Source organism: Maylandia zebra, linkage group LG9 (genome assembly GCF_041146795.1).
Source record: "Maylandia zebra isolate NMK-2024a linkage group LG9, Mzebra_GT3a, whole genome shotgun sequence".
In the NCBI taxonomy this organism is placed as follows: domain Eukaryota; kingdom Metazoa; phylum Chordata; class Actinopteri; order Cichliformes; family Cichlidae; genus Maylandia; species Maylandia zebra.
The window spans coordinates 26,565,618-26,574,432 of NC_135175.1; the positions used below are offsets into that span (position 1 = coordinate 26,565,618).

Sequence of the window (8,815 nt, forward strand, 5' to 3'; positions counted from 1 at the left end):
TAGCATGCTTGTTGTTTTTGTCTTTGCACTAGGATGATGTCGGCGTAAATGTGCAGTCATATTCGTTGTGTTCCCACTAGTGCTTTCAGGTTAATCTCGTTGAAATGACCTTAACGCCACAACACGGCAAATCTCCGTTAACGAGCTACCGCCGATCGCTCTGTGCATGGGGCTAGACGGCCAACACGTTAACGAGCTAACTGCGCTAACACACTAGTTCACACCAATGTAATTGAGCATTGCATGGCACATCCAACATACTGTTTTACTTTAGTCCATGACTCACTTACCTTCAGGGTCATACGTCACATGAAAACCAAAATAATTCCAAACGCCAGATCTGAATGAGGGTGGGGGAGGTGCCCTGCGCTCTTCCTTCTGACTATGCTGTCTGTGTTGAGCGCTCAGTGGATCTGCGCTGGACAGTGCAGCCTAGGCGGAGTAGTCGAACACAGATTCACTGAGCGCTCAACACAGACAGCATCGTCAGAAGGAAAATTGATAAAATAAATTACAAATGTTGTATTGTTCGATACATATGCGTACCGAACCGAAAGCACTGTATCGAACGGTTCAATATCGATACGAATATCGTTGCACCCCTAATATATATATATGTATGTGTGTGTATATATATATGTGTGTGTATATATACACACATATATATATATATATATATATATATATATATATATATATGTGTGTGTGTGTATGTGTATAAAGTCAAAAAGGCTTGTCGAGCTGCAAATGTAGCTGTGGGAAAATGGCAAAGATCACCTGTTCGTGCAATTGTTGTGCCCTCTGATTTGCTCAGCCGTGTTCAGAGGCCGTGTTTGCCTCTTCATAGATCAAAGGTGTGCGACTCCTGTCTCTGTGAGGACATTGTAAGAACACAGCATCCAGCAGACTAATCCAATTAAGTGTGTTTGTTCAGGTTGTGATGTGCCTGAGCCAAAATAGCGTTGAAGGTTGTGCTGTCACTCTACGGCAGCAGACGGAGCGGGAGCTTGATTAGACTCGCGTGTCCTCAGTCCACGTGCAGCGAGCCAAAAACTGAGCTTATGAGCATATTTACAGTGAACGCACGCGGCAACCAGCAGCTCAATTATTCAGCATGAGGAAGAGATGTAATGACTTTCTCCTGTTATTAATGGCCTGTGCCTGAGCTTATTTATGAAAGGATACTTGGGTGTATTAGGCAGAGATGAAGGAGCATGAGATTGAAGATGTTCCCCTTTATAGTGATTCAGGCTTAATTAAAAGTTTTGTGAAGTCCAAACAAATAGATTGCCTCTTTACACTTCCTCTCATGTACATAAAAGCTATTTTGATTTCAAATTTCAACTAGAGATTGCCTAATTTTAATAATTTATGTAATATATTACTTTTCATAGAGTTTTCTTTCGCCATAGGCAAACTTTGGATCAGTCAATATCAAATGTCAGCTGCTATATTAACTTGCATGCCTATGCAACTAACGGCTAGAGCCAAAAAAACAAAGCTTTCATTTATGTAAAACAATTAGCTCCCTTTGAGTAGCACAGGCTAAAGGGAGTATAGCATGCCTTATGCAAACATGTTTCCCAGGACTTCTCAATAAAATAAGAGGCAACCTTCAAAGCTTTGTGTCCTTGTCTTAAAACTGGGGCTGTGGAAAGGTAGCATGTTCAAACATTCATTAACGAACAGAGTGCTATGATGAAAGCAAAGTTTTCCTCAAGGCCCAAATCCCTGTGTGACTCTGAAAATAATATTTCATCTCAAAAATTTGTCTAGTTGCATTTAAATAAGCCACATTAGTAGCTGCTTATGATTCCTGTTAGGAAAATAAACCTGTTCCCTTTCTATATTTAATGTGAGAACATACTGATGAAGCTGAAATGATGGCTCTCAGTGGACCTGTAGATGTGCTCGGGATTCACTTCTTCTCTATTAAATGGTCACTTTAAAATCCCAGTGGTAATGTTAATTATAGACCTGTGTGGCTTTAGATATTGCAGTAACAAATCCTTACACAAACACACACACACACACACACACACACACACACATGCTCTTGAGATCTGCTGATTCAGACGATATGGCAGTGTAAGGGCAGTGAACAGGGCTGCTTTATCAATACTTATTGAGCTGTGGCCTAACTGGATACGTTGCTGGGTCTCTGAAGGACTGTACAATAAGTCTACTTTGTGTTTGTCAGCTTAATGACTAACAGTTTATGTTACCGCAGGAGAACATTTATGAAGTAAACCCTCCATGCTCTCCTCATTGGTGTTCCTCTGATTTGCATGTGTTCCCATAGGTCAGTGGTTCCCAAACTCTTTTCACTGGGCCCCCCTTTGTTTTACAGAAAAATGTTCGCGCCCCCCCTCGTGTGCGCACACACGCACTAACACATCCTCCAACCATATGCACACATATTTTGCTCAATTGCAGTTTATTTCACACCTAAAACATTTAGTAAACAATTAAGCAAATACAAGTAATCTGCAGGTAGTAAGAAAATAAACTACTAACTCTTTTATGCTATGTCCACACCTACACCGGTATTTTTGAAAATGCAGCTGTTTCGTCCACACGTAAATGGCGTTTGGAATCACCGAAAACTGAGATTTTTTTAAAACTCCTTTTTTGCGTTTACGTGTGGACGAAGAATACAGAGTTTGTCACCCAACGTCAAAGGTATGTGCCTTTTTCATGTCAGCTGTGCACCACGTTATTGCTTACATGAGATGAATAGCAGAATGGCAGATAAACAGTATTTTGTCTCTATCTTCAGGTTTTACACTCTTACATATACAAACGCATTATTTGTATCCTGCTGTAACTTTACTGTATGAAGAGCTAACATCTCCAAAATGTCAGGAGTAGGTAGTTATTACAACAGAAAAGTGTAATCTATACTGACCTATACTGATAAAACTTTATAACGAAAACAGTCATTGTGCAGAAGCTCTTGCCAAGGCTTCACAATCCTTGAAAATAAATATTTCTGAATCAAAAAGGTCGATGTCATCTATTTTACACAAGCACCGCTGCTGGGATATTGTCTTCTCTAGCAAAGACAGGTCATTTGGTTTATCGCTGCTTGGGCTTGAAGAAAATTTCATAGTGTACAATAGCATGATTTCAGACTGCTGAATCACAACCCACATTTGTGACTTGTTCAGATAGGGTAAAAATTGAACTGAATTCTAGTTAAGCCCAATTATCAGGCTAATGTTACAAACTGGAGGAGAGGAGGTTTAAATAATGATGCAATAAATAATTATTAACAACCATCTCCGAAAATGTTAGAGCACTTATGCAAATATGTGATGTGTTGATAAATCGAGCAGATATTTGAAGTTTACACAGCACCATTCTTGCATGAAAATATCTTTAAAAGTTTATTTTGTGATCCAGAAAGAGTAATATTTCAAACGCCGCCACTCTGCGTTCCTCCGCCACTGCCTCGTTTGAGTTTTGGACAAAACGGATTCTGGGAAATTGCATTTCGTCATTTCGAGCCGATTGGAGACCAAAACAGCCAATCAGATTTTTTTGCATCCATGTCTGTGATCGGCTGGTTTTGTGGCACAAAAATAATGGTGTACAGAAAGAGTTGAACGCGCACGGGCAGAAATGGTGAGAGCGCAAGCAACACATTGCGAGCAAGCGCAAATGCAAAAACTGAGCGAGAGGGGCTGCTATTGTGTGTGTGTGGATAATAGCAAACACTGAAATACAGTTTTTGCACGCAGCAATGAATTTTGTTTACTGAAATTTAGCTTTTCTTCGCTCAAAATAAATTTGTTCTCAAAATGCAACACTTGCACCTGCAATTTTTTTTACATGACCTCAATTTTTTTTTTGTGCGCTCAGAATACTGGCAAAAAAATAACGTCATACTCTGATCATTAACCTATCTTTGACGTATTTTCTCCGTTAACGCTGTGAAAAGTGCTTCGGCATAGTGATGGGATTTCCGGCTCTTTTTAGAGAACTGGCTCTTTGGCTCGACTCACTAAAAAGAGTCAGCACTTTTGGCTCCCACCCGGCTCTTCAGGTTGTTTTGTTGCTTTAATTAATTTATTATTAACAACAGTATAAAATTATGCACAAAAGGAATTACTAATGTAAAAAAAAGGTGGTTTTATTTATATATGTTTATATATAAATATATGCGGTGGCCCCTAGAGACAAAGCACGTACAAACTCCAAAACACTTCTAGCGTTAACTGAACTTCCAAAACAGAGCTACCTAGATCACTTAAATTACACAATTGAAAGCATATGTGTATTGTTTGTGTATTTATACACAAGCACTCATATATATTCAAATAATTTAAAAAAAAGTTCATTTACCTGTTACTACCACACACAAAATCTGGTCGTTGGTACTTCCTGGCTTGTGTAGCCACTAGGTAACAAAAAACCTCAACACTGCCCCTAGCATCCTGGAGCACTTCTGTTGTGTTTTGTACGTGCTTCGGAGTTTTTACGGTTTTGGAGTTTTTACGTGTAAAAGAGTGAATAAGCTCATGTACACGCTAAAAGTGCCCTACACGCTTGTACCTTGGAAAACGTTTGTCTTTTTACAGAAAAGAAACAGAATGGAGAAGTCTTGAGAGAGGAAAAGGTTTAAAAAGATATTCATTAAAATCAAGAAAAGCAAGCCTTGTGTGGAGATCTCGTCTATTTGTTCGCTGGCTGTCTAGCTTCACCTGGTCACGTGTAGTGAGGGCAGCAGCGCCCCCCACCCCCGTGCATGGGGCTGTACGGCGTCAACGCGTTAAATGAGCGTTAGCTAAAGCCCACGCACAGGGCGATTCGCAGTAACTCGTAAACAGAGATTTGCCGCTTTAATGCAGTTATGGCGTTAACGTCATTTTAACGAGATTAACGCTGACAGCACTAATAGATAGAGAGATAGAGAGAGATATATAAAGGGATAGAGAGGACATAGAGAGGATAGTGTTAACACAACGCAAAAAAGAAAAGACTTAATCTTAGAGAAGCACTTGTTGCTGCCTGTCAATCTGCCAAGGGTTATGATGCCATTTTCAAACAATTTACACTCAATTGATCAACAGTGAGAAACATTATTCACAAGTAGAAAATATGATGATTTGTACTTGCTTTGCAGCTACAGCACCTGGTCACCTTGCAGTCATTGAGTTGACCATGAACTCATCTGTATGTCAAAATATTCTAGAGTCAAATGTGAGGCCATCTGTCCAACAGCTAAAGCTTGGCTCAAATTGAGTCATGCAACAGAAAAAAATATCACGTGCACGGCAACAAATCTACAACAGAATGTTGAAAAAGAAAAGAATCAATGTTGCAATCAGTGTTGCCAACTTAGCGACTTTGTCGCTATATTTAGCGAGTTTTCAGACCCCCTTAGCAACTTTTTTTCTAAAAAGCAACTAGCGACAAATCTGCCGACTTTTTCTGGTGTTATTGGAGACGTCTTTTTGACGTGAAAGCGCGTATCGCTTTTACTCTCAACAAGCAGCGGGTGCTGCCGTGGGCACCTCGCCCGTGCCAGAGCGCTCACAGGCGGAGGATAGTTCTCCCCCAGCTGCTATCAGTAGTGATGTGTGGATCAATCCTGACATATCGATTCCTCCGATACCAATCATTTATGTTCTAGAATCGATTCTCACATTAAAATATCGATATTTTAGTAATTTAGAGTAAATTTGTAGCTTATCATTAACAGGAACACAATGGAAAGAAACTATAACATTCAGATTGTCTACATTCAAAGGAACTACTTCCTCTTCCGCCTTTCATAGTCATGTGCGACATACGGCTGTATAAATGTCTCGCAGCCCCTTGGCGTGTGCACTCACGACAATGGCTGAGCGTAATTGTGCGAATGTATTTTACCTCCACAAACAGTGGTTTACGATACATGTGGCAAAAAAGTGAGGTGTTGTGGCCATACTTGCCAACCTTGAGACCTCAGAATTAGGGAGACATTCAAAAGGGCTGTTTGGGGGGGGGGGGGGTGTAAATATATTTTACAGTGTTTATTTATCGGATAAAATATGTTAAATGTCACCGTTATTATTGGCCGGCCCGGAAACAGCGGGAGTGTCCAAATTCAGAGGCTGCTTCCACCTGAGGACCAGCCTTCGCGGTCTAAAGAAAGCCGGGTAGTACGTCATGAGTTCCCTCGGTGGAGTGAAACTCAGCCGTGTGCTCCTTGCTATCTAAAATATAACAGGATACTGACGTAAACTCTCGACCGTCTCACACTTCTATTTAATCAGTTTTCTGTTTGACGTTTATTCAGCTGTGTGAAAACCCCGGAGGAACCCTCCCGAGGGATTAATAAAGTTTAATTTAATCTAATCTAATAACTTTAATCTCAGCCAAACCGATTTGCTCACGAACAAATAAAACACTAAGAAAGCCAAACAATAACATTTTTAAGTTATCAAAGTGACTTATATATCATGTTTAACCCGAGTGGTGAAAGACCGCGGGGGTTTGAAGATGATGTGTCGATCATCTCAGATATTTGAAGTTTACACAGCTACATTCTCACCTGAAAATATGTTAAAAGTTTTTTTGCGACCCAGAAAGAGAAATAAGAGTGATATTAGAACTAAGTAGCTGCCGTCATTGTTGGAGACTGGAATTGGCTGGGCTGCGCTATGAATTCTGCGATATGGTTTTTCAACTTTGTTGTCCGGGTGGAAAATCTGGAGAAAGGTGGGATTCTCCCGGAAAAATCACCAGGGTTGGCATGTATGGTTGTGGCAACATCACTAACCTTGTCAAACACCTCAGAGTAAATCATATCACAGAATATGACGAGCGTATGTTGAGGCGAACTGAAGAGGAGGAGAGGGACAGGTGCTGCTAGGGTGAGTCTCTCACGGAGAGTGCTGCAGGCAGGCAAGGTGTTCAAATAGCGCACAACTTTAGTTTTTTTATTTCTATATGATGAACTCTGCATTATTAAGTGATAAGAACAAGTAATCTGATGTCCTGTAATCATTATGACGCTATAATTTGAGATACAATAAATAAAATCCGTTTTTGTACAAAGTATTGGTATCGGATCAGTATCGTCGATACCACCCTGAATATTACTTGGTATCGGATCGGAAAGGAAATCAGTGGTATCGCACATCACTAGCTATCAGGGCAGGAGATGTTCACACCTATGCGTCCGAACTGCAAATGAATCGCGCATGAGCGAAGCCGCTGCTCCTGCACCGACTGTAACGCAGTCAGTTCTTCTTTTACTGTTATGCTGTTTTGTGGGTCACAAGGTTTAAAACTACTTATAAACACACACAAAGTAACTACACCAGAGTGCCTATTTTGGGTCACTTTTGCCGGTCCAAGCCCGGATAAAATGAGCAGGGTTGGAATTGTGACATTACAAAAAACAATAATTGCTAAAATAAATTTAATTCGTAATTCTAAATAAACTGTAAATGCATTTAGGATGTTTTTTACTCACTTTATGTCTCTTCCACGATGTTATTTCTCTCTCCAACAATGTAGGTTACAATTATATTAGCATGACCAATTGTGCAAATTAGGCGATGACGTCATTTAGCAACTTTTAGGACAGCCAATAGCGATTTTCCTTACTGAGGAGTTGGCAACACTTGTTGCAATGACCCAAAGTCCAAAGCTCAACCTGACTGAAATACTGTGACATAGAATTGTACATGAATGCCCACAAACTTTAATGAACCAAATGTTACCGCGCCAGATCCGCGGCCCCGAACCGTAGTAAGGAAACCTCTGGCAGTTACTTGACTTGCAGCCGGCAACAGCTTACTATACAGGTCAACTCCGCTAGCAAGAAGATCGAGGAAGGCGTAGGAAACTGCTTTACCGAACCTTTATTTCTCCTCCAAGGCACGAACACCGCGTACAGTGGGCTGAAACAGTTTACTCACAGCGGGCATCGCCGATACAACTTTGGCTGCCGAGGGAGTTATTATATTCCTTTTATTTACTTTCTCTTCGTCTCTTCTGTAGTTAACCGTTACTTTTCTTTTCCTTCTCCGCTCACCCTCACACACCCGACAGGCAGTTCCGCTACACACACCCGCATACATTTCCCATCAGGCTTCACCCTTAAAGGACCATGCCTGTAACACTACCCCCACTCTGGATGATAATTAAACCCTTAACATCATTCCAGCACATGAACCCCCCATTAACAAGGAAACATACAGCATTCGTGGCCCCAGTCCAAAAATGGCGATCCTTAGGATGGAACAATCTTGAAGTAGACAACTGTCCATATTTTAAGCACAAGAAAACATAGGATGTACAGGGTTCACTTTGAGGAGGGTGCAAGTCAATGTCCATATCCCGCCCTTCACATAGACAGTATTCATAAAGAAAGACATTAAGGCACTACAGCTGAACGTTTACCCCTATATCCAGCTTTACCTCATTAGTATAAACAGTTCAAACAATAACTTGCAGCCCGTCGACAGCCATGTTGCCAGGAAACAGCAAGACAAACAAGCCCAACAGTACACGTAAGAATAGCCCCCTGTAACAACTCAATTTACAACAGTCATATCACTTAACATATGTAACATGAACAATTTTTTTTTTTTTTTTTAACTACTGAGCAGGGCAGCGATCCGCCTACACCCCGACTCAGTTAGGACATACTAGCCTAGTGACTGACCCAGTCACCAAACATGTCCGGCGCCCGCCGCACACGCTGTGGTCTGGAACGGGGTGTGGACCTGAAGGAAGGGTGCTGTTCTGGTCCTTCAGCCCCATCCACGTAAGGCTGAACAGGGCTGGCTGGCAACCCACTACCATCTCCTTGAGC

General features: G+C 41.2%; 1 protein-coding gene across 1 annotated transcript in view; it reads right to left on the reverse strand.

Moving 5' to 3' along the window:
* The window catches only part of impa2 (inositol monophosphatase 2), a 201,350-nt gene extending 193,291 nt beyond the window's left edge, over positions 1 to 8,059 (reverse strand). The window contains exon 1 of the mRNA XM_076888261.1: positions 8,050 to 8,059. The gene's annotated coding sequence lies outside the window, so the exon portion shown is untranslated. The remainder of the gene's footprint in view (positions 1 to 8,049) is intronic.
* Positions 8,060 to 8,815: the final 756 nt, after the last annotated feature.